Source organism: Prionailurus bengalensis, chromosome E4 (assembly GCF_016509475.1).
Source record: "Prionailurus bengalensis isolate Pbe53 chromosome E4, Fcat_Pben_1.1_paternal_pri, whole genome shotgun sequence".
Taxonomy (NCBI): Eukaryota; Metazoa; Chordata; class Mammalia; order Carnivora; family Felidae; genus Prionailurus; species Prionailurus bengalensis.
The window spans coordinates 6,205,227-6,231,710 of NC_057360.1; the positions used below are offsets into that span (position 1 = coordinate 6,205,227).

Below are 26,484 nucleotides of genomic sequence, written 5' to 3' on the forward strand. Positions count from 1 at the left end.
TGGTGGCTTAGTCAGTTAAGCGTCTGATTCTGGCTCAGGTCATGATCTTACAGTTTATGGGTTTGAGCCCTGCATTGGGCTCTTTGCTGACAGCTGGAACCTGGAGACTGCCTCAGATTCTGTCTCTCTCTCTCTCTCTCTCTCTCTCTGTTTCTCCCCCACTCATGCTCTGTCTCTGTCTCTCAAAAATAAATAAACGTTAAAAAAAAAAAAAAATACCTCCCACATTTTAAGTTTCCACCATGTAGAAAGCACTGGGGTAGGTGCTGGATCTTTTTCAACGCTTATGAGAAGCATGTGACTGCTCTTAAATGTTTATTAACTTCACGAAGACAACTGAACATCCACTTTATAAACTGATGATGTTCTCACTGGGTTGCATCCCTACTTAGACCCTATTGGCTCTGTACTGTTTTTGTCACATCAGTTCACTACAAAAGACCCTTGTAAAAGGGAATGATCAAGGTCTTATGTCTCCCAGAAATAATACATGTCAGAGGTTTTCTTTGGTGTAAAGAGCTGTAAGCCACAAATATCCCTTTGGTATAACCTCACCAAGGAGAAGTCAACAAAAAAGGGAGAAAGAAGGAAAGGAGAGAAAGCATTTCTTGACGAGACAATTGTGAGGCACCAGTATGGCACCACTAACTTAAAGAAGAGGCAAAACATGAACTTTCTTCAATCCTGTCAGGAGACTAGTATATGCCACAAAGATTTCCTTGTCAGGGTCAGCTCTCCGTGTTAAGTGGAGGTTTGGCCTCAGCTGGGGAAAACTCTGAGAGACACATGTCCTGTCTCTGCTCCACGGGACTAGACAGAGTGGAGACCATGGCCAGAGTGGAAGTGACAGTAAGACAGCAGCCGGCTCCCTTGTGGTGAATGGGATTGGAGGAGCCAGCATGCCATGAGAAGGAAACATAGCTTTAGATGATGTATGTGGAGACATGAGTTTAAATTGTTGTCATTGATAAAAATAGATGCCACTTAATCTGAGCAAAGGTGTTACATATCATACGTGAAGAACAACTGCAAAAATTACAGTTTCCATAAACGAAATTCACCAGCAACTGACATCTGCTATAGGCTTACTCAGGTGGATGTCAGATGAGGCGGTGGCCTAGCCATCTTTACATACTTGAAGGACGTTACGCAGCATGACAGTAGCACGGTGACGTTTGAGTCTCTCTAAAAGCCTGTGAAAATGTGACTGGGTCTGTCTGGGTTTGTATCATATCACTAAGAAACAGGGAATTAATTATGAGAGTTCCAATGCCAGTAACTATTTTAATGAATCCGGTTATAATTCTACTCTTTGGACAGCATAAATTATGAAATAATTTAGAAAAACAAACATTTTATGGGGCTCTTATGTTTTTGAAATATGTAACTTATTCATGAGAGGTTAATTCATCTCTAAGATAAGGTATTTTTTTATATTTTTATTTATTTTTGAGAGTACACAAGCAGGGGAGGGGCAGAGAGAGAAGGGGACAGAGGGTTCAAAGTGGCCTCTGCGCTGACAGCGGAAAGCCTGATGCAGCACTCTAATGCATGAACCGTGATAACGTGACCTGAGCCAAAGTCGGATGCTTAACCGACTGAGCCACCCAGGCGCCCCAAAGGTTTTTTATTACAATTTTACTAATACTCTTTGGGAGCTTTACTATTTCATAGATTTATTATTACATAGTTATTGACCCATTTTTCTATATACTGTGGCAGATCTAGAGATGAAGACATAGATAGAGATGCTAATATCTTTAAAGGTAGATCTCTCCCTAGGTTAAGTAAAAAGCGAACTAATCTTGGGACGCCTGGGTAGCTCAACTGGTTCAATGTTCAGAACCAGCTCTTGGTTTCAGCTCAGGTCATGATCTCACAGCCTGCATCAGGCTCTGAGGTGACAATGCAGAGCCTGCTTGGGATTCTCTTTCTCTCTGCCTTTTTCCCCCTTCCCCCGTTCACACTCTGTCTCTCAAAAATAAACAAAGAAACATAAAAAAATGACTTAACCTTAATTGTGAATATCATGGTGTACCACTCAAAAGAGCACAGCACTAAAGTGTGGAAGTAAGTGTCCCGGATTTGCTTCTTCCTTCCTGTGTGGAAATGGACAAATTATTTGAGTCACACAAAATTATGATCTCTGAATTGCCTTCAAGCTTGAAGATTCTCTGGAGGATGTTTTATAAGATGAAGCTGTCCAGTTAAATTTCTGTGTAGGCTTTACACTCAGTTTGTCATCTACAAAGAGTCTGCTGGAATTTTGTGTGCTATTGTGTTGAATCTGTAGGTAAATTTGGGGGGAATTGACATTTGAATAGGACTGAGCCTTCAGATCCATGAACATGGTATATCTCTGTTTATTTAAGTCTGCTTTAATTTCTCTCCATAATGTTTCATAATTTTCCATGTTCAAGTCTTATCTGTATTTTGTAGGTCCTTCAGTATTTCATGTCTTCTGATAAAATGTTATTTAAAATTTTTATTTTCACATTGTTTGCTGCCAGTATACAGAAATACAGTTGATTTTGTATATTGACCTTAGGTCCTGCAGGCTTGCAAAACTCACTTACTAGCTTTTTTTTTTTTTTTTTTGTAGATTAGTTAGTATTCTCTGCATAGATGACTATATCTTATTTAAATAAGGAGGTTTACTTCATTTTCAGTTGGTACTTTTTTTTTTTTTTTGCCTTGGTATATTGGCTAGGACCTCACTATAATGTTGAGTAGAAGTTGAATAGAGTGAACATCCTGGTTTTGTTCTTGATCTTAGGGGGAAAACAACTTTTATCACTAATTATGATGTTAATTATCACATCTAGTGCTGAGATCTTAGTTTTTAAATATCATTCTTCAATCAAAAGAACCAAGGTTACTTTGAGAAGCAGTTGATTTAAGAGCTGGGACGGGGGAAAATAAAAGATGGGTCCAAGGAATTTTGTGATGCCAGAAAGTAAAAAAGAAAGATACGGAGGGAAGGAGTTAGAGGTACATTAATAGGATGGAGGAGCCAACCTTAAATAAGTCCCAGTGAGGAAAGCTGAAACAATTTCAACAAGAAAATAAAGATTATTATATATTGCTATTCCATTATGACCCAAAGAATAAAATACATATTCATAAGTCCACAGTGTAAAAAATAAATGTTGAGAAGAAGGGACATTCCAGTTAAGGAAAGAAGATGAATTCCAGTTAATAAGTGTGGAAGGAGTGAGAGAGCTAGAAAGTCACCATTAGGCCCACAGCATAAAACTTAGTGCAGGCAAGATCTACCAATGAATGTTAAACTTAGTGGGCAAAAGTTTAGTTTAAGAAAGAGAATATTGGGGCACCTGGGTGGCTCAGTCGGTTAAGCGTCTGACTTCGGCTCAGGTCATGATCTCACGGTTCGTGAGTTCGAGCCCCGTGTCGGGCTCTGTGCTGACAGCTCAGAGCCTGGAGCCTGCTTCAGATTCTGTGTCTCCCTCTCTCTCTGCCCCTCCGCTGTTCATGCTCTGTCTCTCTGTGTCTGAAAAATAAATAAAACATTAAAAAAAATTTTTTTCTTAAAGAAAGAGAATATTTGCACAGTCTCAGTGTATCTCTCCTCAAGCATTTATTAATACAAAGCTTAGGAGAGTAACTTCACAGTAGAAAAGGCTGGCAGACTGTGTCTTAAGCCAGGGGATCAAGATTAACCACCAGTGATAAGACAGACTGACTTCATGTAGCCCATGATACGATGCTGTGAGAAGTGCCCAAATGGAGGAGGCATTCCTGAAAATAACTGGCCAGGTAGCCTCAAAAGTGTCAACGTCACAAAAGGTGAGGAATGACCCTGGAACTGGGCGGACTGGGGGAGACTGAGGGCACGCTGGCCACATGCTGCCTGCGGCTCTGGTTTGGCTCCTGGGACAGAAGAGGGACATGGTAGGGCACATGGTAGGTAACAGTTCCGTACCAGCACTCATTTCTTAGTTTGGAGCACTGTGCTTTGGCTGTATGAGGTACTGGCCTTAGGGGCAGGTGTGTAAATGGGATATGGGAACTTTTTGTACTACTTTTGTAAGTCATCTCTAAGCCTAAAATTATTCCAGTGTAACAAGTTATAAAAATGTGGTGTTAGTGTAAGCTTCCTATACCTCCTTTATTAGGTTGAGGAAGTTCCCTTCTGTTCTCATATGCTAATAGTTTTCATCCCTGAGAGGTGTTGAATTTTGTTAAAGTTTGTCTGCATTTGTTGTACTGGCCTTACGGTTTTTCTCCTTTACATTATGAAGATAGTGAATTACATGATTGGTTTTCTGACATTAAATAAACCGTACATTCCTAGGGCAAAACCCATTCGGGTTATCCTTATTAAGTATTGCTAGATTTGATACAATGTATTTTTTAAGGATTTTTGCATCCTTAAATCACAAATGGTGCTAGGCATCATCTTCTTTTTCTAAAATGTCTTTGTATGATTTTGATTTCGGAATCATGTTTGACTTTTTTTAATGAAGAGGGAAGTATTCCCTTTCTTCAGTTGTTTGGAATTGTTTGTGTAGAATTTGTATTACCTGTTGCTGAAATCTTTGATAGAATTTACCAATGAAGCCACTTGGGTCTGGCATTTTGTATTTGTTGGGAGCTTTTAACTATAATTTCAGTTTCTTTCATAGTTCTGGGACTGTTCTGGTTGTCTGTTGCTTCTTGAATGTTTTGGGATCTTTTGTCTTCTAGGCTTTCTGATGTACTGGCTTAAAGATCTTACTGTCTTTACAGTGTTTGCTATCTATGTAATTATGATCTCTCTCTTAATGCTGAAGTTGGTAACTTGTGTCGTCTTTTTCTTGATCAGTCTGGCTAGAGGTCTATGTCTGCTGTTGAGTTTTTTCAAAGGACCAGCTTTTATTTTCACTGATTTTCTGCATTTTTCTGGTCATTTTTCATTGATTAATTCGTTCTGCTTTTTATTATTTCTTTATTCTGCTTCTTTTGAGTTTACTTGCTCTTTTTTCCTTATTTTCTTTAAGGGGAAGGTAAGATTATTGTTTGGGGACCGTTCTCTTTTCCTAGCCTAGGCCCTCAATGGATGCTCTAAGTTTCCATTTAAGGACTGTTAACTTTGTTTTGCGAGTTTTGACCTATTTGTTTTTATTTCAAAATATTTTTAATTCCTATAATTCCTATAATTTCCAAATATATAGATTTTTCGGATATTTTTCAGTTACTGATTCCTAACTAAATCCTCTTGTGTTTGGAAAACATACTCTATATGACAGTGATCCTTTTAAATTTATTGAGACTTGTTTTATGGCCCAGAAAATTGTTTATTTGGGTATATGTTCTGTGTACACTTCAAAAGAATGTGTTTTCTGCTTTTATCGTATAAAGTGTTCTACCACTAGCCATTGGTCAAGATTGCTGATGGCGGTGTTCATGTTTCCTGTATTCGTACTGATTTTCTTTCTAATTGTCCTGTCAGTTATTGGGAAAGGATTGTTGAAATCTAAAGCTATAATTATGGATTTTTCTTTTTAGTTTTCATGTATTTTGAAGCTTCACTGTTGATTGCATACACATTTAGTTTTGTTACATCTTCTTGGCGAATTTACCTTTTAATCATTATGAAGTGTTCTATATGTTCATAGCAGTAATCTTAGTTTTGAAATCTACTTTGTCTGATATTAGTATAAGTATTCCAGCTTTCTTTTGATTTTATATATCCTTTCCATCTTGTTACTTTTAACCTTGGTCGTTATATTTAAGTGGGTTTTCTTTTAGGTATCATGTAGTTAACTCTGTGTGTGTGTGTGTGTGTGTGTGTGTGTGTGTGTATTTTAATGTGTATGATGATGGTCTTTATGTACAACTTTATGGCAAAAAAAGAAGAGGGAAAAGTTTAAAACAGGCATTCCAGCTGATCCTGTCAGATTGAAGAATTTCCTTTTTAAATGCCAGTTGCATTGCCCCAAGGTAAACAATACTGAATCTGCATATGCAGTTTCCTTTATTTTGAGCTAAGTTGATTTCAGTACCTAAGTATTAAATGTGAAAGGTCATTTTTGGCATAACAAACAATATGCAGCAAATAGCAGCATCTATAAGCACAAAACACTCCTAGAGATGTGGAGACTTGATGGAAATACAGTGTCCTGCTCAATGTGTGAGAGGTTTAGCCAGTAAGAGTCAGCTTGTGATTTTGTTGATATTCTTCATCAATTTTGTTTTCAGTTTCATTGATTTCTGCTCTTAAAGTTATTTATTTTCCTTATCACAATTTTATTTGCTCTTCTGTTTCTACTTTCCTAAGCTGGAAGCTTACGTTATTACTTTATATCTTTGCTTTCTAAAGAACGCATTCAGTGCTATAAATTTTCCCTTAAGTACCGTTTTCACTGCATCCCACAAATCTTGGTAAGTTGTATTTTCATTTAGCTCAAAATATTTAAAATTTTTTGTTGAGACTTCCTGTTTGACCCATGTGTTATTTAGACGTGTATTATTTAACCTCTAAGTATCTGAGGGGTTCTGAGCTGTCTTTCTCTTATTGCCTTCCAGTTTAATTCCATTAAGGTCTGAGTGCATACCTCTTGAATGATCTGTTTGTAAATTTGTTAAGCCAGAGCATAAGAGACTCTTAAAAACTGAGAACAAACTGAGGGTTGATGGGGGGGGGGGGGGGGGTGGGAGGGAGGGGAGGGTGGGTGATGGGTATTGAGGAGGGCACCTTTTGGGATGAGCACTGGGTGTTGTGTGGAAACCAATTTGACAATAAACTTCATATATTGGAAAAAAATTAAAAAAATAAAAAAAAATAAAGATTACAAAAATAAATTTGTTAAAGTGTGTTTTATGGCCTAGAGTGTGGTTTGTCTTGGTGAATGTTCTGGGAGTTTGAGAAGAATGTGTATTTCACTGTTGTGTGATGAAGTAGTCTATAAACGTCATTTGGATCCAATTGGCTGATGGTACTTTTTTAGTTCAACTATGTCCTTACTAATTTTCTGCCACCCGGATCTGTCAGTTACTGATAAAGGGATGTTGCAGTCTCCAGCTGTAATAGGGAGTCTATCTGTGTGTCCTTGCAGCTCTGTTTTTGCCTATTGTATTTTGATACTCTGTTGTTAGATGCATACACATTAATGATTCTTACGTTTTCTTGGAGAATTGGCCACTTTATCATTATGTAATGACCCTCTCTATCTCCGATAATTTTCCTTGCTCTGAAATCTGCTCTGTTTGAAATTACTGTAACTACTCCAGCTTACTTTTTGGTTAAGTGTTACTATGGTATGTGTTCCTCCTTCCCCTTACTTTAAATCTCTTGGTATCTTTACATTCAAAGTGGATTTCTTGTAAATAATAATGTGGTTGGTTCTTGTTTTCTACACCCTTGACAGTCATTGCCTTTTGGTTGGTGTTTTTAGACTGTTGAAATTTGAAGTGGTCGTTGACATGGTTGGATTAATATCTACCCTATCTGTTACTGTTTTCTATTCATTATCCTGTTCTGTGTATATTTTTGTGTGTTCTGCTGTTTTTCTAACTTCTCTGGTTTTAACTGAGTATTTTCTAAGACTGCCTTTTTTCCTCCTCTGTTAGCGTATCATTTATACTTTTTAAACTTTTTTAGTGTTTTCCTTTGAGTTTGCAGTACATATTTATAACTAACTCAAGTCCTTTTTCAAATAATACTACACCACTTGGCAGATGGTAAAAGTACCTTAAAGCAATATTCCTGATTCCTCCTTCCTGTCCCAAATATGTTGCTGTCATTAAGTTCATTCATCCATAAGCTATAATTATTGTATACATTGTTGCATTATTATTTCTACAAACTGTTCTCTGTTAGATCAAGAATAAGGGGAAAACAGGATTTTATTTTACCTTTGTTGGTTCCTTTTCTAGCATTCCTCCTTTCTTTCTGTTGAACTAACTTTCTGTCCTATGTCATTTTCTTTCTTTTCGATGAACTTTTTTTTTTTTTTTTTTTTGGTAACATTTCTTGCAAGGTAGGTCTGTTGGTGATGCCTTGCCTCGGGTTTTGTTTGTCTGGGAAAGTCTTTATTATTCCTATATTATTATATTATTATTTTGAAGGATAATCTTGCTGGATACAGACTTCTAGGTCAGTGGTTTTTTCTTTCAGCAATAAGTGTTTTACTGCATTTATTTTTCTTACTTGCATGGTTACCGAAGAGAAATCCATTGTAATTCTTGTATTTGAGCCTCTATAGATAAATAAGGTTTTTGGAGTGTGTGTGTGTGTGTGTGTGTGTGTGTGTGTGTGTGTGTTTCTGGCTTCTCTCAAGATTTCATCCTTGTCTTTGATTTTTTGTACTTTGAATAGGATATGGCTAGGTGTAGCTTTTGGGGTCTTTATCTTGAATGATATTCTCTGAACTTCTAAGATATTGGTGTCTAGCACTAATTTTGTAAAATTTTCAGTCATTATTGCTTCAGATATTTCTGCTGTTTTCACTCCCTCTCTTCACCTCATATTCCCATTACATATACGTTTTATAATTATTTCACAATTCTTGGATATTCCATTCTTTTTTACTCTTACTTCTCTTTCAGAAATTTCTATTAACAGTTCTTCAAACTCACTGATTCTTTCCTTGGCTATTCCCTGATTATGATTGAGCCACCAAAGGTATTCTTAATTTCTGTGATGGTGTTTTTTATTTCTAGCATTTCCTTTTTATTCTTTCTCTGAGAATTCATTTATTTATTTACCTTACCCATATGTTCTTGAATGTAGTATATTTTTTCCATTAAGACCCTTACTATGCTTTCGTAGATGATTTAAATTCCTGGTCTGGTGAGTTCCAACATCTGTGCCATATCTGAGACTTTCTGGTGCCTGCTCTTTACCTCGAAACTGGGTTTTGGTTTGGTTTGTTTTTTTTTATCTTTTAGTATGCCTTGTATTGAGAGCCAGACATTATGTACTGGGTAAAAGAAACTGAAGAAACTGAGGTAAATAGGTTTTTCGAAGTTGTATGTGTTTATCAGGGTAGTTTTTTATGCTAAACTTACTTGCTAGGGCTGACACCTTTTTTTAGGAGATTTTTCAATTTGTTTGCCTTTTCTTTTTTTCTTGCATTATTTCACTAGTTAGGATTGCCAGAACAATGTAGTATAGAAATGGTGAGAACAGACATTTAATTATTACTAATATTAGGGAAATAGCATTCACACGATATTAGTTGTAGGTTTTTAAATGTACACCATCTCTCAGACTGACAAAATTTTCAACTATTCCTATTTTCTGAACATTGTTATTATAAATGGACACTGGATCTTTTCAAATGCTTTTTTCTGCATTCACTGACACAATCATGTGGTATTCTGTTTTAATTTGTTAATATGGTGTATCATGTTGATTTTTGAATATTGCCTCTATACTGCATGCCTCAGGTTAACCTCAGTCATGGTATATACACTTTTTATATATTGCTAAATTTCTTTTGCTTGTATTTTGTCAAGAACTTTTTATATATTAAATTGTGGGCTGTACTTTTTTTATTGTTATTACCTGCCTGATTTTAGAATCAGGATAATGCTTGACACCAAAAGCGAGTGGTGTTTCCCTCTCTTCTAGTTTATGAAAGATTTTGCACAGAATTGGTATATTTCTTCTTTAAATGTTTGATAGAATGTCCTGTTGAATCCATCCAAGCCCTGACTACAGAAATTGTCTCTTTAATGGATGTAGGATACTTCCAGTTACTCATTTCCTTTGAATGAAATTTAGTAGCTTGTATGTGTTTCAGGAAGTTTTAAAACTTTATCTAATTGTTGAAATAATTGACATTGAGTTGATTACTTATTGTCTTGATTTTTTTCCATTTTAGCTTGTTTTTTATTTTTGATTTTTTTTTCAACATTTATTTATTTTTGGGACAGAGAGAGAGCATGAACGGGGGAGGGGCAGAGAGAGAGGGAGACACAGAATCGGAAACAGGCTCCAGGCTCTGAGCCATCAGCCCAGAGCCTGACGCGGGGCTCGAACTCACGGACCACGAGATCGTGACCTGGCTGAAGTCGGACGCTTAACCGACTGCGCCACCCAGGCGCCCCTTAGCTTGTTTTTTAAATCAGTTCTTCTTTTTCTAGTTTATTCAGTTGAAAACTTAGATTTGAGTCTTTTGTTCTTTTCTAACACAGTGGCTGTGCTATCTATTTACTTCTAAACACTCCAGCAAGTTGTGTTACATCATAGTGTGACTTGCTTCATTTAAAAATGCTTTCTAATTTCCCTTAGGATTTCTTCTTTGGCCTTTTGGGTTCTTGAAGTGCGTTGTTTGATTTACAGTGTTTGTCGATTTTTCAGCTATCTTTCTGTTTTAATATCTAGCTTAATTATCTTGTTTTTAAAGAACATCCTTCGTATATTTTAAATCTTTTAAATTTTTTGAGATTGTTTTATGAAATAAATTATGGTTTATATCGATGAATGTTTTGTGTGCATTTGGAAAGAATATTCTCTTATATATGGTGTTTTGTAAATGTCAATTAAGTCAAGTGAACTAATGATAAGTCTTCTGTATTCTTACTGAATGTTTAATGGCTTGCTTTTATCAGTTATTAAGAGAAGGGGATGAAAATCCTCAACTATAATTGTGGCTTTGACTATTTGTCTTTTAGTTTTATCACCTTTCCTTTATTTTAATCTTAAAGTTCTGCTTTTAGGTGCTCCCAAATTTAAGATTGTTGTATCTTCTTGATGCATTTACCTCATCATTTCATCTAGGTTAGCCAATTTTGGCATAAAGATTAGAGTGTAAAGAAGTGAAATAAATAGAAAAACAAGAGAAATTTAAAAAAAAAGTTGATTATTTGCAAAGATAAAATTGACAAACTTTCAGTTAGATTGACTAAGGAAAAAAAGAAAAGTACTAAAATCACAAATGAAAGAAAGACATTACTACTGACTTTATAGAAATAAAAAGGATTGTAGGAGAATACTCTGAACAGATGTACACATAAAAAGTAGAAAACCTATACAAAATGGAAAATTTTCTAAAAACATACAAATTACCAAAATGAGTCAAGAAGAAATAGGAAATCTGAATAAAGTTACAACTAATAAGGTAATTAAGTCAGTAATCAAAAAACTCCCAACAAAGAAAAGCCCAAGACCAGATGGCTTCACTAGAGAATTCTATCAAATATTTAGAGAAGAAATAACACCCGTTCTTCTCAAACTCCTCCAAGAAATTGAAAGGAGTGAATACTTATTAACTCATGCTATGAGGCCAGCATTACCCTGATTCCAAAGCCACACAAAGACATTGCAAGAAAAGACTAGAGACAAATATCCCTAATATAGATACAAAATTCCTCAGTAAGATACTAGCAAGCCAATTAGTAGCATATTGAAAGGATTGTACACCATGATCAAGTGAGTTTTATGGAATGCAAGGACAGTTCAACAGACTAAAATTAATCATTTTAATATCCCACATTAATAGAATAAAGAAAATCCACATGATCATCTTGGTGCATAAAAAGCATTTGACAAAAGTCAACACCCTTTGCTGATTAAGAAAAAACAACCTCAGAAAACTAGGAATAGAAGGAAACTTGCTCAAATGATAAAGGCCATAGATGAACCCACAGCTGACATCATACTCAGTGGTGAAAGACTCAAAGCTTTTCACCTAAAATAAGGAAGAGAACAAGAATGCCCATTTGTGACACTTCTGTTCAACATAATACTGGAAGTTGTAGTCAGAGCAGTTAGAACAGGAAATAGAAAGCAATCAAATTGGAAAGGAAGTAGTTAAATCGTCTCTCTTCACAGATGTAGAAAAACCCAACAAATACACACATTCACACACACAAAACCTCTTAAAGCTAATAAACAGTCAGCAAAGTTGCAGGATATGAAATCATACGAAATATATTATATTTGTATACATTAGCTGTGAACAATCTGGAAAGCAAATTAAGAAAACAGTTCCATTTAAAGTAGCAGCAAAAAGAGTAAAGTATTTAAGAATAAATATAATCACGGAGGTGCAAGACTTGTATGCTGCCAGCTACAACATTGCTGAAATAGATGAAAAGACATGACCACCAGAGAGACACGCCATGTTTGTGGCTTGGAGACTTACTATTGAGATGGCAGTTCTAGTCACAGCGACGTTGCAGATTCGGTGCAATCCTTAGGACGGTGGTCACGAGTGCAGGCCTTGGAATATGCCGCTGCATTTATTTTGCTTCTATTTTGTTGAGGATTTTTGCATCAGTGATAATGGGGATATCGGTCTGTAGTTTATTTATTTTAATCTTTTTAATGTTTATTTTTGAAAGAGAGTATGAGTGGGGGAGGATGGTGGAGAGAGAGAGGCACACACACACAGAATCCGAAGCAGGCTCCATGCTCTGAGCTGTCAGCACAGAGCCCGACTGTGGGGCTCGAACTCATGAACCAGGAGATCATGACCTGAGCCGAAGTCGGTTGCTCAGCCAACTGAGCCCCCCAGGCGCCCCTATTGGTCTGTAGTTTAGAACATGCATTTCTTTTGAGGCACTAAATCAAACCTCAGTGGGAAACAAAGGAACTATATATAACTCAGACCATATTCCTGTGATCAGTAAAATTAGGAGTAACCAGCAAGGAAGTACTTCTCTAAACTTCAAATATTTGAAACTCTTAAAATGAACTTTAATATAATTCACGGACTAAGAAGTAGTTACATTGAAAATCAGAAAATATTGGAGTTAGAAGGACAGTGAAATTTGTGAAAGGCAATCAAGGCAGTTCTTAAATACTTGTACTGGGGTGGGAGTGGGCAAGTAAAATAGAAAGATCAGCTTTCTATTAATTAGCTAAGCTTCCAAATGAGGGAAAGAAATTCAGCAACAGAATCATGGTGAAAGTAAGTAGAAGCACACAGTAAATGTAGAAGTACAAATGAATAAATAGAAACAATTGAAAACATCAGGAAATGCAGTTATATATAAGACTAGTAAAGCAGACAGAGCTCAAAATTAATAAAAAATATTAGGAATGAAAATGAGATACAGAAATATATTGCAATGAAAATGTAATACAACTACCATGAATGTGTGTGTGTGTGTGTGTGTGTGTGTGTGTGTGTGTATATATAAGTTTATTATATAAGTGTGTATATATATTTTAAGTTTATTATTTTGAGAGAGAGAGAGAAAGTGCGTGCATATGCGTGAGGAGGGGAGGGGCAGAAAGGAAGAAAGAGAATCCGCGCAACAGCACGGAGCCCCGCGCAGGTCTTGATTCCATGAACCTTGAGATCATGACCTGAGCCAAAACTGAGAACTGGACACTTAACTGACTGAGCCACCCAGGCACCCCATCCTGTTTTTTAAAAAGAGAGTTTATGGATAATTTCAGGCAAGCTTAAAATTACCAGCTAACTCACTCAAGAAAAGTGTGAAAATACCTAATTGTTAAATTAGTTTACAGTCTGGCACTTCTCCAACTCCAGTGTTTTTACCCCAATAAAAAACACCAGTACAAACCCAGATGAATTTTTCAGGTAATCTCCATCAAACATTCAAAGATAAGATAATCCCTATCATTAGAAAAATTTTATACAATCTGTTCTGAAGGAAGAGAGGGGAGGAGGTTATATGCTTCTCAAACTTATTTTGTAACTTTGATCCCAAACCCTGATAAAACTATTACAAGAAAGAAAAATAATAAGCTATTTATGAACAGGGATATAAATATTCTAAATAAACTACTGAGCAATTATTTCCAACAATGCAAATAATATGTATGTTCTGATGTCCATGTTAGATTTGTTCTAGAAATGTGATTATATTAGAAAAAAATAATGTTATTCACCACATTTAGAGATTAAGGGAGAAATCCACATGACCATCTCAAACTTTATAGAAAAACTTGTCATAAAATGAAAGTAGAACATACTCATGGTTTTTAAAAATATATTTAAAACACTTTTAGTAACATAGAAATAACATGAACCTTCTTTAAGTTTTTATCAAAAATTTTTCTATAGTTAGGGCACCTGGGTGGCTCAGTCGGTTAAGCATCTGACTCTTGATTTCGGCTCAGGTCATGATCTCACAGTTGGGGAGATTGAGCCCTGCTCAAGCACACGTGCTCTCTCTCTCAAAATAAATGTTAAAAAAAAATTTTTTTTTCTACAAACATTATACTTAATGTTTGAATATTATAAATATTTTCTTTAAACGTAAGAAAAAGGTATCCACCAATATCACATTCTAGGCAGTTTTTATTATAGATTCTAACCAACATAATAAGAAAAAGAAATAAGGGATATGTAGCTTTTAAAGGACAAAATAACTTAATAGATCTTTAATGGTGGAATATGTAATAATTAAAGTTTGTCCTGTTCTTATAGTGGAATACTGTACTGAATAAAAAATGAGTAAATTGGGCTTATTCAGCATTCAGTATTGATAGTCAAAAATATATAAACATAAAAAGTCAGGTCACATAAGATGCCTAGGGAATGATACCATTATTACAGTAAGTGAAAACGGACTAAAGAAAATTGTATCTGCGACATAATTGGGAGAAAAGTATAGGAATTTGCATGCAAATGACACAAAGGAGCTCCACCACAATATTTGCTTGAATCGAACATAATTGTAATTGGGGGGAATTAAAAATGGGTATTAGTGAGGGGAAAGCAATAGGTATTGAGCTGTGTCTGTGTTTTAGGTCTTAAAAATTCAAAAGTTTGAAAGTACATTTGACACAGTGTCAACATGTGTTGCATCTGGTTGTCATTTTATATTCTTTCCTTTATGCTCAAGATAGTTCTTTTTCGATTTTGTAAGTCGGGTGGAAGGGAAAGAAACGGAAGCGCCAAGCGCGGTCCTACTCAAGAAAATGGAGGAGTAAAGAGGGTGCAGGAGCTAAATGGAAAACCGCCCACAGAATGGGTTAGATCTGTTTTTTCGCTTTTGTTTTGCTTATGTACCTGGGGGGAGAATGCAGCCAGGGCCCTGAAAGTGGAGCTGTGTAGAAAAAAGTGAGTGTGTGTACCGACAGTAAGACGTACAGTGGGTACATTGTGAGGTGTGAGATTAATAAATACAGGGGCAAGTAAGATACAAGAAAAAAGCAAGATCTGCGAAGCCTCGCCGGCGGGGTTAGTCTTCACGGAAGAGGCGGGGCAGCTGCGTGGTGACAGTCATGGGAAGAAGTGGGAATACCGCGGAAGCAGAGGTGTTCGTAAATGTTTGGTCCTGAAGCCCGGGTGGTGGTGCCTGCCTGCGGGCCCTGCCTTTACCGCGGGAGGCCTGGCCTCTTTGAGTGAGAATGTGTGCGGCCCACGGTAGGCCCCTGAGGAGAGGCGTGCCTTGTATGGGGAGGGGAGGGCACGGAGGGAAGCCTCACTGCTGACGGGGCAGGGGCCCCGGCCAGAAGCTGAGGCAGGAGACTCCAGGAGTTCATGCGGACTGCTGAGGTTTTATTCTTCATAAAGGGAAAATACTGATACAGAATGGTGAAGTGACGACCAAGAGGTTTTCAGGGAAGATAGATTTGGAATCTGTGCCTCATTTTGATTTTACTAAGATCTTCATTTTGATCTGCCTCCTACTTATTACATTTGTACTGACTTTCCAGAGGTTTCCTACAGAAAAGAAGGGAAAACTTGCTTTTTAGAGTGTAACTTAAGGACCTGATAGTTTGTTTTGATCACCTCTTTGATACTCATTTCAGTGAAATGGCAGCTGTTTAAATGAGTAATATATATGGTACTTAGTGTGAGGAGCAGAGCGAGGCCTGCATGAAGTAAGACCTCTTCTGGAAGGGCCTGTGCAGATTTTCCATATCGATTATAACTCTCTGGTTCCTTCAGGAAACGTCCGTGTTCCCTCTTGAACATTACCCTTCATCTCTGTCCAGTTGCGAAGTTAGAACTTTAGTATTTTCTCTTTCTTTACATGTTTACCACTTCAAATGCTCTTCATTCTTCTTTTAAAATTAGAAAGTAATTTGTTTTACTGAGCTGTGATTCACCCGTAATGTGTACACGTGAGCAGGTGTCGGTGTACTCGCGGTCATGGTCACCATCGTCTAAATGCAGAGTGAGCGCCCGTATCTCTTCATTCCTCCTTGGAGGCCCAGGTTCCTTTCTGGTACATTCCCCCTCAGCCGAAGGAACTTCCCCCATTTCTTGTAGTGCAAGTTGGCTGGCAAGGAATTTGTTTTCTTTTATCTGATGATGTCTTTATTCTGCCTTCACACTCAGGATATTTTCACTGGATATAAAATTGTGAGTTGGTAGTTTTGTGAGTGCTTATTCAGTTACCTGTTCCCTTGTAAATTGTGTCACATCTCACCGGCTGCTTGCAAGGTATTTTCGTTTGTGTGATGGCTTCAGAACAAATCAGTCTGACTAGGCCAAGCTACATTTTCCAGAATTCCTTTTGTCATATGAGACTCTCCTGTGAGATTCGGGGTGCGGGGGGCAGAAGTGAAGCAGCAGGGACTTGTAGCTCCTAATGTTGTTGCTGGTCTGTTTGCTCACCTCGCCTGCCTCTGTTTCCCTGTTCCCCTGCAAACCGGTTAGCTTTCCCACTGCTGGGCCAGCGTGTGTGTTGCCATTGCAGGTCCCCAGCTTGCGTGGGACATCTGTGCCGAGGTCAGAGACAGTAAGAAGTGGCGTGGGTTTCAGTCTGTCCTGTGGGCTCCAGTTCCTGCTTCTGGGCTTCGCTGTGTTCTTCTGCCTGCTTTACACGCGTCCTCCCCTCCCACCCACTGCCCTACGGATGCCAAGCTCCACATGTCCTTGAGCGTGAAGACAGCAGCCTCACAGAGACTGACTGCATGACCAGCTCTCGCCCTCTGGCCCATCCTCCTTCCTTCTCGTCCTCCCTCTTCTTCCTCTGTCCCTCTCTGTCCTTCCCTTTCTCCCAGTCTTTCTCTCTCTCTCATGGACACACACACACACACACACACACACACACACGTGTTTCTGCTTCTCTGCTCGAACCCTGACTGACAGACTTCGGATTTCAGATGATAATGTGTGTAGGTGAGGGTTCCCTTATATTTATTCTACGTGGAGTTCTCTGAGCTTTCTGAACCTTTCACTAACAGTGGAAGAATTTTAGCCATTATTCCTAGAAATATATATTTTGTCTTATTGTCTCCTCTCCTTTTATAATTCCAATTACACATACATTTCGCCCTTTGACATTATCCCATTGGTCTTTGAAATTGTGTTCATTTTTTTCTAATTTCTTGCTATGCTCTGCAGACTGAATAATTTCTATTGATAAATCTTCCAGGTGACCGACCTTCCTCAAATCCTTAAGTTGCTCTAAGCCCACACAGTGAATTTCTTATTTCAGAGGTCATATTTTTCTGTTTTAGATTTTCCGTTTGATTCCCTTTTTTTAAATAGTTTCCATTTCTCCATCTCTTTATTCATTAGGAACGTATTTTATCATTGAGCATAGTTGTAAAATCTGCTTGAAAATTCACATCTGCCAACAGAGTCCAGGCCTTGTTCACATCCGTCTCCCTGATTGTCTCTTTGTGGTGGGTGTGTCGTCTTTCCCTGTTTCTTTTGACGTGGCGTCAGTCTGGACTATGTCCTGGACACTGTGACTGACACACAGTAGCGCCTCTGAATCCTGTTAGATTACAGCAAATTAACAGAATTTTGAGTTTTTGTATTTGTAGGCAGTTTGTCATGGCCGAACTGAAACGGCAACGTCTGTGTCCTCCACGGGGAGCGTCAAAATTTTAGGTTGGCTTATTTAGACTTCCCTGGGGAGCTTGGAGTCTGCCCTGTGCAGGCGCGGTTCGGGAGTCAGCCAGACACGTGGGCGCACTAGACGCAGAATGTGGGGTTCCCCGTCTTTCACTCTCCCCACTTGAAGCTGCTGTGCCCATCTCCAACTCTGTCTTCTCATTATTTAATGAGTTATTTGAGTTTCTGGTCACCTGTCAAGAAATGTTCGTTGGTATTGTAAAGCTTAGCAGATGACGTAGTTAAGTAACGTTTGCCAAAGATTAGTTTTGTTAGAAATAAATTCCTCTTTTCCGTATTCCCACTTCTCCTGGGTGTGTGCACATTCACATACACACACAGCATAAAACCAGTTGTTTAGGACAACAGAGATTAAATAAACCTACCTAAGCTTAGTTACTCTCTTGAATTGTTTTAAAGAGATAGAATTAAAGCCTTAGATTATTGTCTATGGCATATCTAAGCATCCAGTAGTGTTAGCATTTTTTTTAAAAATTGTCCTCCAGGGGTGCCTGGGTGGCGCAGTCGGTTAAGCGTCCGACTTCAGCCAGGTCACGATCTCGCGGTCTGTGAGTTCGAGCCCCGCGTCGGGCTCTGGGCTGATGGCTCGGAGCCTGGAGCCTGTTTCCGATTCTGTGTCTCCCTCTCTCTCTGCCCCTCCCCCGTTCATGCTCTGTCTCTCTCTGTCTCAAAAATAAATAAACGTTGAAAAAAAAAATTTAAAAATAAAAAAAAATAAAAAATAAATAAAAATTGTCCTCCACTTTCTGTTTTTTTTTTTAATGTTTTTTATTTATTTATTTCTTTATTTTGAGAAAGAGAGCACATGTCTCAGTGGGAGAGGGTTAGGGAGAGAGGGAGAGAGAGAATCCCAAGCAGGCTCTGTGCTGTCAGTGTAGAGCCCAATGTGGGGCCTGATCCCCCAAACTGTGAGATCCTGGCCTCAGCCAAAACCAAGAGCCAGATGCCCAACCGACTGAGTCTCTCAGGTGCCCCAAAGTGTTGGCAGTTTTTGTTGCTAGTATCTGTGTTCATAGTCTTTTTTGATCCACATCAGGGTGGTGGACATAACCATAGTATTCAAATAGGATGACAATTAGGGTTCCCTAGTCACTGTATCCATTTTTCCTGCAAGTTTCAAGCCCTGCTTTGTATTTCTAGAGCGCCTACACTGAAGACAGAAGGAAGAACACAGAAAGTGGATGGTAACAATTGATTGGTTGCTGGGGAAGGGTAGAGGACACTGACCCTAAGAGACTGTGGTGTCTGTACTCCCCTGCTGTCTGTCATTCCAGCCACACCAGGAGTGGGGACTGTGACTTATTATAATAAGTTCAGGGACATGTTTTCTCTCTGTTCTTTCATTTATGCCGAAAACCTACACAGTGCTTTAGAAACATTGCAGTTGATAGCATGACTTGGTAACTTGTAACTCTGGTAGAGGAGTAGCGTGGGAGTAGTTAGGGGCTGCAGCATTGCTGCCTCTCTGTGGTCTTGAGGATGGACAAGTAAATGCACCCTGATGATGCCTTTGCAGTAAACTGGAAGCAAAGTCCAGAAGCCAGCACTGCGATCTTCGTGGTTACATTGTCCAGAACTACGTATCCTGAAAACAGACTAGCTTTCAAAGAAAGATATGTCCTAGGTTTATCATGTTTGCTGGGAAAATAGGTCAAGTTTGCAGTTCATGACATTGCAGCCATCCATCAAGTAGGTAGCTGAGGTGTAGAGTTGAGTGTTTCTGGACTTGGCCTGTACTTTCGCGTTCCTAAACGAGAGTTTGCAGTTGACACAGGAGTGTTTTGAGAACTATGTCCTGAGTGGGGGAGGGAAAATTAAGATGATACTGGTTTAAAGGCAAAAATAAAATGGGATGTGGTCATCTGCTAGAACTGCTATGACAAAGTACCATGGACTGGGTGACTTCATGGAAATTGGTTTTCCTGAAGTTCTGGGGGCTGGACGTCCAAGATCAGGAGACTGGCAGGGTTGGTTGCTTTCTTCTGAAGCCTCTTTCCTTGGCTTGTGAATGGCCACCTTACCTGCTCATCCTCACGTGGTCTTTCCTCTTCCTGTGCGTGCCTCTGGAGTCTGTGCGCATGTCCACATTTCCTCTTCCTACAAGGACACCTGTCAGGTTGGACTAAGGCCCACACTGACACCTTGTTCTAATGGAGTCATCTCTTGAAAGGCCATCTCTCCCAGCACGGTCCCTGGGGATTAGGACTCCCAACATCTGGATGTGGGGGAGGGGGCACAATTCACCCCAGAAGAATTAAATATTTGAAATGTGTTCAGTGGTTTAGAGTGAACATCTGCCCTGGGGCTCTGAGGAAACCGCGGCTTGGTGTCCCCAGATTTGCGTGGTAGCACCTCTGTTGGGGCCTGTGGTGGTTCTTTGCACGTTCTCTCTCATCCCTTTCCCTATAGGGTTCTCGCTTCCCTGTGTGGATGTTTCTATTTTACTGGGTCCTCTTCTGCTACTGTGTGTGAGTTGAGGGGAGGAAATATGCTCCCAGCACAAATGTCTTGACTTTGACTGACGTCCAGAGAAGCAGTCAAAGGCAAAGGCGTTTTCATGCCGTGTCTCTCCAGGCGCCGCAGTAGAGAGAGCTTGGGATCGGGAGACGGAGGGTTTGCTGCTGTGGTTGTTACTTGTGTCATCTTCAGCAAGTCATTTTACTAAGTGTGCTTCGATCTCCTCGTTTCTACAAGGGTAGACTGCGTGCTCTCTGACAGCTCCCTCCAGCCCCAAGATTGAATGATGTGTTCGTTTACTCGTGCCACTAAGTGGCAAGCGCTGTTCTAGGAACTGGGGGTGTGGCATCACTGCAAAACCAAGTCCCAGATGAGACAAGTATGAAACAACTAGCAAGATGGTAGGTTTAATCTCAACCATGTCAGTAGTCACGCTGAGGGCAGATGATCTAAATGCCACAATTAAAAGAGATTGTCAGATTGGACAAAAAGCAAGAATCACCTATATGCTGCCTACAAGAAACCCATCTAAATGTAAATTACAAATAGATAAAGATAAAAGGATGGGAAACCATGTACCATGCTTATACTAATGAAGAACTAGAGTGGCTGTATCAGTATCCTATGAAGAAGATTTCAAGGCAATGGTATCGGAGATGAGGAGGATTGTTTCATCATAATATAGGGATCAGTTCATCAAGAGGATGTAAAAAACCTTAATTATTTTTGCATCTAATAACAAAACTTAAAATACATAAAACAAAAATTAATAGAACTGAAAGAAAAAACAAGTAAATCCACATTATAGTTGGGCATGTCAATGCCTGTTTTCAAATAATTGATACAAGCAGCAGAGAGAAAATCTTTAGGTTGTGAAAGAGTTTAGCAATCCCATCCACCAACTTAATCTAACTGACACAGAACCCCATCCGACAACAGAACAATATTTATTCATTCTCCTCAAGATCACATAGATCGTTTGCCATTGAGCAGAACAACTCTATAAATCTTAAAGGATTCAAATAGTTTTAAAGCATGAAAAGAGAATAAAAACAAATCAAAACAGAGATACGTGGAAAATCCTCAAGGATTTGGAAACTCAGCACAATTTTCAATAATCTGTGGGTCAAACAAAGAAATCAAAAGGGAAATCAGAAAGGATTTTGAACGGACTAAAAATGAAAACAAAGCTTGTTCTGCTGTGGGATAGCTAACATAATACCTCAAGGGAAATTTGTAGCACTGAAGGACTACATTTGAAAGGAAGAAAGGTCCAAGATCAGTGACCTTATCTTCCACCTTAAGAAACTAGAAAAAAAGAACAAATTAAACTCCATTACACAGAAGAAAGGAAATTATAAAGATTGGGGCAGCAGTCAGTGAAATAAAAAAAATAAAATAAAATCAATGAAAGGAAAAGTGGTTCTTTGAGAAGATTAACAAAATTGATAAATTTCTAACCAAAGTAAACAGAAAAGCAGGAAGACAAGTTATGAATATCATGAATGAGAGGGGTGGCTTCACTATAGACTTTATGGGTATTAAATGGATAACAGGAAATAGTATGAAAATCTTCATGTCCATAAAATCAACAGTTTTGCTGAAATGGACAAATCCCTTGAAAGACACAAATTACCAAGAAGAAATAGATATCATGAATAGCCTTGTACCTGTTAAAGAAATTACATTTGTAGTTAAAATTCTTCCCACAAAAGACTCCCAAACCATTTGGTTTCACCAGTGAATTCTCCCAAACATTTACATGAGGAATAGTATCAATTCTACGCAAATCTTCAATTCTCTGGAGCAATAAGGCAGTGTTTCCCAGTTTATTCTAGTAGTTTAGCTTAACCTGATACCAAATGCAGGCAAAGGTAATACAAAAAAAGAAAGCTATAGGACAATTTCTTTAATGAAATTATATATAAAAATACTTAATGTAATTTTAGCAAATCAAATCCAGCAATACATACAAGAATAGCACATCATCACCAAATGGGATTTATACTAGAAATACAGAGTTGGTTTAATATTTAAAAACCAACTACTAAAATTTACCATATTAACAATAATTAAGAAATACACATGGTTATCTCACTGGATGCAGGAAAAAAAGCATTCGAGAAGATCCAACATCCATCTGATTTAAACACAAAGAAAACCAACAAAAATGCTCCCAGTAAATCAGGAACTGGAAACTTCTCTGCCCTCATAAAGGACATCTAAGGAAAACTTATCACTAATATCCTAGTGGGGAAAGACTGAGTGGTTTTCACAAAGTGAAGATGTTCACTCTGTTCAACATTGTACTGGAGTTTCTGGCCAGGGCAGGTAAAGAAGTAAAGAAAAAGAAATAAAATGCATTCAGATTGGAAAGAAAGAAGTAAGTCTGTCTTATTCAGGGACAACACTATTACCTATATAGAAAATCAGATGGAATCTATAAAAAAACTACTAAAGTTTAACTCATTAGTTGTTTGATACAAGCTAAATATACAAAAGATCGCACAATACAAAAATAACTAAATGTATACAGCAGCAATGGACAATCCAAAATGGAAATTAATGTCACTTATGACTGCAACAGAAATATGAAGTACTTAGGGATACTTCTGACAAAGATGAAAGCCCATCCATCATACTGCAAACTAAAAAATATTGTAAGGAAATTAAAGGCAACATACAGCAGGGGAGACATCTAATGCATTCATGATTTAGAAGACTCAGTATTTTTAAGATGATAGTTCTCTCAAAATTAATACATGAATTCAACACAATCCTAATCAATATGCTAGCAAGCTGTTTTGTAGAAATTGTTAGGTTGATTCTAAAATTCATCTGGAATGCCAAGGACTTAGAATAGCTGGAACAATTTTGACAAAAAAGAAAGTTGGAAAGCTTACATTGCCCAGCTTCAAGACTTACTAAGTTACAGGAATCAGGACAGTTTGTTCTGGACATATAACATCTTTATTTGCCCACAGAGAATCTAGAAATCTAGACCCTTGCATAACTGGTTAATTGACCTGGAATAGACGTGCAAAGATCACTCAGTCCAACAAATTGTGATGGTAAAATGCACATACATACTTTTTTAAAAAATAACTTGCAGCATATACAAAATTAAAACAGATCGTAGTCCTAAAGGTAGAGCCGTCTAGAAGAATATACAGGAGAAAACCTTTGCAGTGTTAAGTTACACAGAGACTTCATAGATGAGAGTGGTGTGTGATCCACAAAGAAAAACTGACAAATCAGCATCGTTAGGAATGTGTGTCCTTCAGGAGGTACTGTTAAGAGAATGACAGGAAAAGTCACAAACTGGAAGAATATATGCAAATCATAAATCTGATTAAAGACATACACGCAGATTGTGTGTAAAAAAAAACCTCTGCATTTCATGACAAAAGGGGAGTGGGGCAAATATTAAACAGACGCTTCACCAAAGAAGTTACAAATTCATGAAAAATACGATTATTCATTAGGGAAATAAATACATTAAAACCATAGTGAAGTACCACCACACATCCAAATGTCTTTTACTGAAGAGACCAACCAAACCAGTACTGGCAAGAACATAGTGGAACTTTGATCCACTGGTGGTAGTAACATGACATGAAGCGACCGCTTTGCGAAAACAGTTTGGCAGTTTCTTAAACAGTTAAATGTACATCTAGCATGTGACCCAGCCATTCCACTCTTTGGTATTTGTCCAAAATGAATGAAATCTCATCTCTGTACAAAGACTTGGACCTCAAGAGTCCTAGCAGCTTTATCTGTAATAGCCCCAAACTGGAAGCAACCCAGATGTCCACTGACAGGTGATGGGTAAACAGATGGCGGTACACCTGTATGACGGAACGTCACCCAGCCATGCAGTGGATGAGCTGTTGACACATGAAGTCACATAGACGGACGTCAAAATAATGGTGCTAACTGAAAAAAATCAGAGAAGGGATACATGCTATACGATTCCATTTACATACAAGTCCTGAAAATACAAACAAATCAATCATGGCAGAAAGCGTGTCAGTCATTGCCTGCAGGGACGGAGGAGGGAGAGAGAGCTCACAACGGGCTCGTGAGAAAACAAACGTTTCTCCATCTTGATTTTGGTCATAGTTTCTTGGGTGAGTACACGTGTCAAAACATGTCACTTCGTTCACTCCTGATACGTACAGTTTATTGTGTGTCAGTCAGCCCTCACCCTCACGGAGCTTCTGTTTTGTTGGGAGAAGGTGGAATGGCAGTGACGGTAAACAAACGTAAGTCTGTTTTGCATGTGTGCGCGTAGGTGTATTGAGTCAGATGCTGAAACACCATTTGGAGGAAAATGAAGCAGTGTGAGGATAGAAGGGGACGGGAGGGCGGCCGCCTGGGAGAGGAGGCCAGGCAAGCCTTTGTAGCACTGGGACATCTGAGCAGAGACGAGCTTAAGCCTCCCGTGACCTTTGAAAACTGTTTTCAGATCTCGTGTGAGTGACCATTCTGGCTCTCACCTGAAAGGCTGGCAGCTTTTCCCCCAACTGGCAGGCCAGTCTTTGCCCTCAGAGGGGGCCGCTGGGAAGGGTGGGCAGAGGTTAGCAAAGCCGACGGCGCATGCCCAGAAACCCACCTCTGCCAAGAAGAGTTTCTCGTGGCGAATTTTTGCTTGGAAGGGCGTGGAGGAACCATTTTTTGAGCATTTGTAAAATGGTGACTCACCCAGAGCCCCAGTCTCCAGTTGTCTGCGGGTAGAGGCAGTGACCCCTCCTTCTTCAAAGAGGAAAGCCCCAAGTTCTCTGATCCCGATCACCTCTGCTGTTCCCGTGTGTGTAAGAACGCCCTTGGGTCTGAGAGGAAGAGGGAAGACTTCCGTCAGTGGAGCGAGTGCTCACGTGGCCTGGCGAGCATCACAGAGCAGGGTGCGTGTGACAGAGGAGCTTGGCCCAGATGAGATCAAGGCTGTGGGAGGAAAACCAGGCTGCTGTTCCGAAGCCACTGCCAGTGACGAGTGGAACCTGGATTAGGTCCGTCCCCCCAAAAGTGCTTGCTAGTAACCGGGGCTGTGCACTGGGGGCAAAGAGAAGGAATGATAAGAAGAAGAGAGATTAAAAATGCTCTGTTACATGGGCCATAAACAGGTGTGGTCCTTCATTCTGAAAATGTGCTTTTAATTCTGCTCAGCCCCTGGTGTTTTAAAACATAGTCTGTCTAGAGAATAATTTAAAGATTTTTGCCTGACTATTTAACATAAATTTGATGACAGTAAGAGTGGGAAAATGCACTGAGTTAAAGCCAGTTGTGTGTTTCGTAAAATTTGTATAAAACATTGATTTCTAGGGGCGCCTGGGTGGCGCAGTCGGTTAAGCGTCCGACTTCAGCCAGGTCACGATCTCGCGGTCCGGGAGTTCGAGCCCCGCGTCGGGCTCTGGGCTGATGGCTCGGAGCCTGGAGCCTGTTTCCGATTCTGTGTCTCCCTCTCTCTCTGCCCCTCCCCCGTTCATGCTCTGTCTCTCTCTGTCCCAAAAATAAACAAACGTTGAAAAAAAAATTTAAAAAAAAAAAAAAAAAAACAAAAAACATTGATTTCTATCACTCTGTTTCCTGTTTTTCTGTACACACGGGAATTTTATTATAAAAGCAGTGTCTCCTGGGGTGCCTGGGTGGCTCAGTCGGGTAAGCGTCTGACTTTGACTCAGGTCATGATCTTGAGGTTTGTGAGTTTGAGCCCCACATCCGGCTCTGCACTGATGGGGGCAGAGCCTGCTTTGGATTCTCTCTCTGCCCCTTCCCCATTCCCTCCCCCCCTCCGTCTCTCTCTCTCTCTCTCTCAAAATAAATAAAAATAAACCTTAAAAAAATAAAACAATAAAAGCAGTATCTCGTATTCTGAATGGTACTCGTGAGAGCGTGTACTCCGACTCCAGGTCCTGGGTTGGGACTCCCTGTGTGAACAAGAAATCTGTAGACTCTCCTTCGAGGCCAGAGCCCTGACAAGCAGGAGTCACACCCCAGCCGGTGGAGGTCACAGAGGTTCGGGCTTCTGTGGCTTCTGTGACCTTCAGCAGCCCCAGGCTTCCCCAGTGCCACACCGGCTGCAGGTCTGAGGCAGAAGAATCCAGCTCTGTCAGTTCCTAGAGTGATCACTCTTGACCCTCTCTTGGGTCACTGTCCCCAACAAGGATCTGATGCGACCTAGGGACGCAACGTTTGCACCTAACTTCAGGGGCTCCCAAGACCCCCGTCCCAGGGCAGGGGCAGGAGTTAACGCCCATCTGAAGTAAGCAGGTGTCATTCT

General features: G+C 39.2%; 1 protein-coding gene across 3 annotated transcripts in view; it reads left to right on the forward strand.

The window, feature by feature from the left end:
• Positions 1 to 26,484, forward strand: part of AKT3 (AKT serine/threonine kinase 3) — a 308,798-nt gene that overhangs the window by 271,069 nt on the left and 11,245 nt on the right. The gene's annotated exons all lie outside the window — the stretch shown is intronic.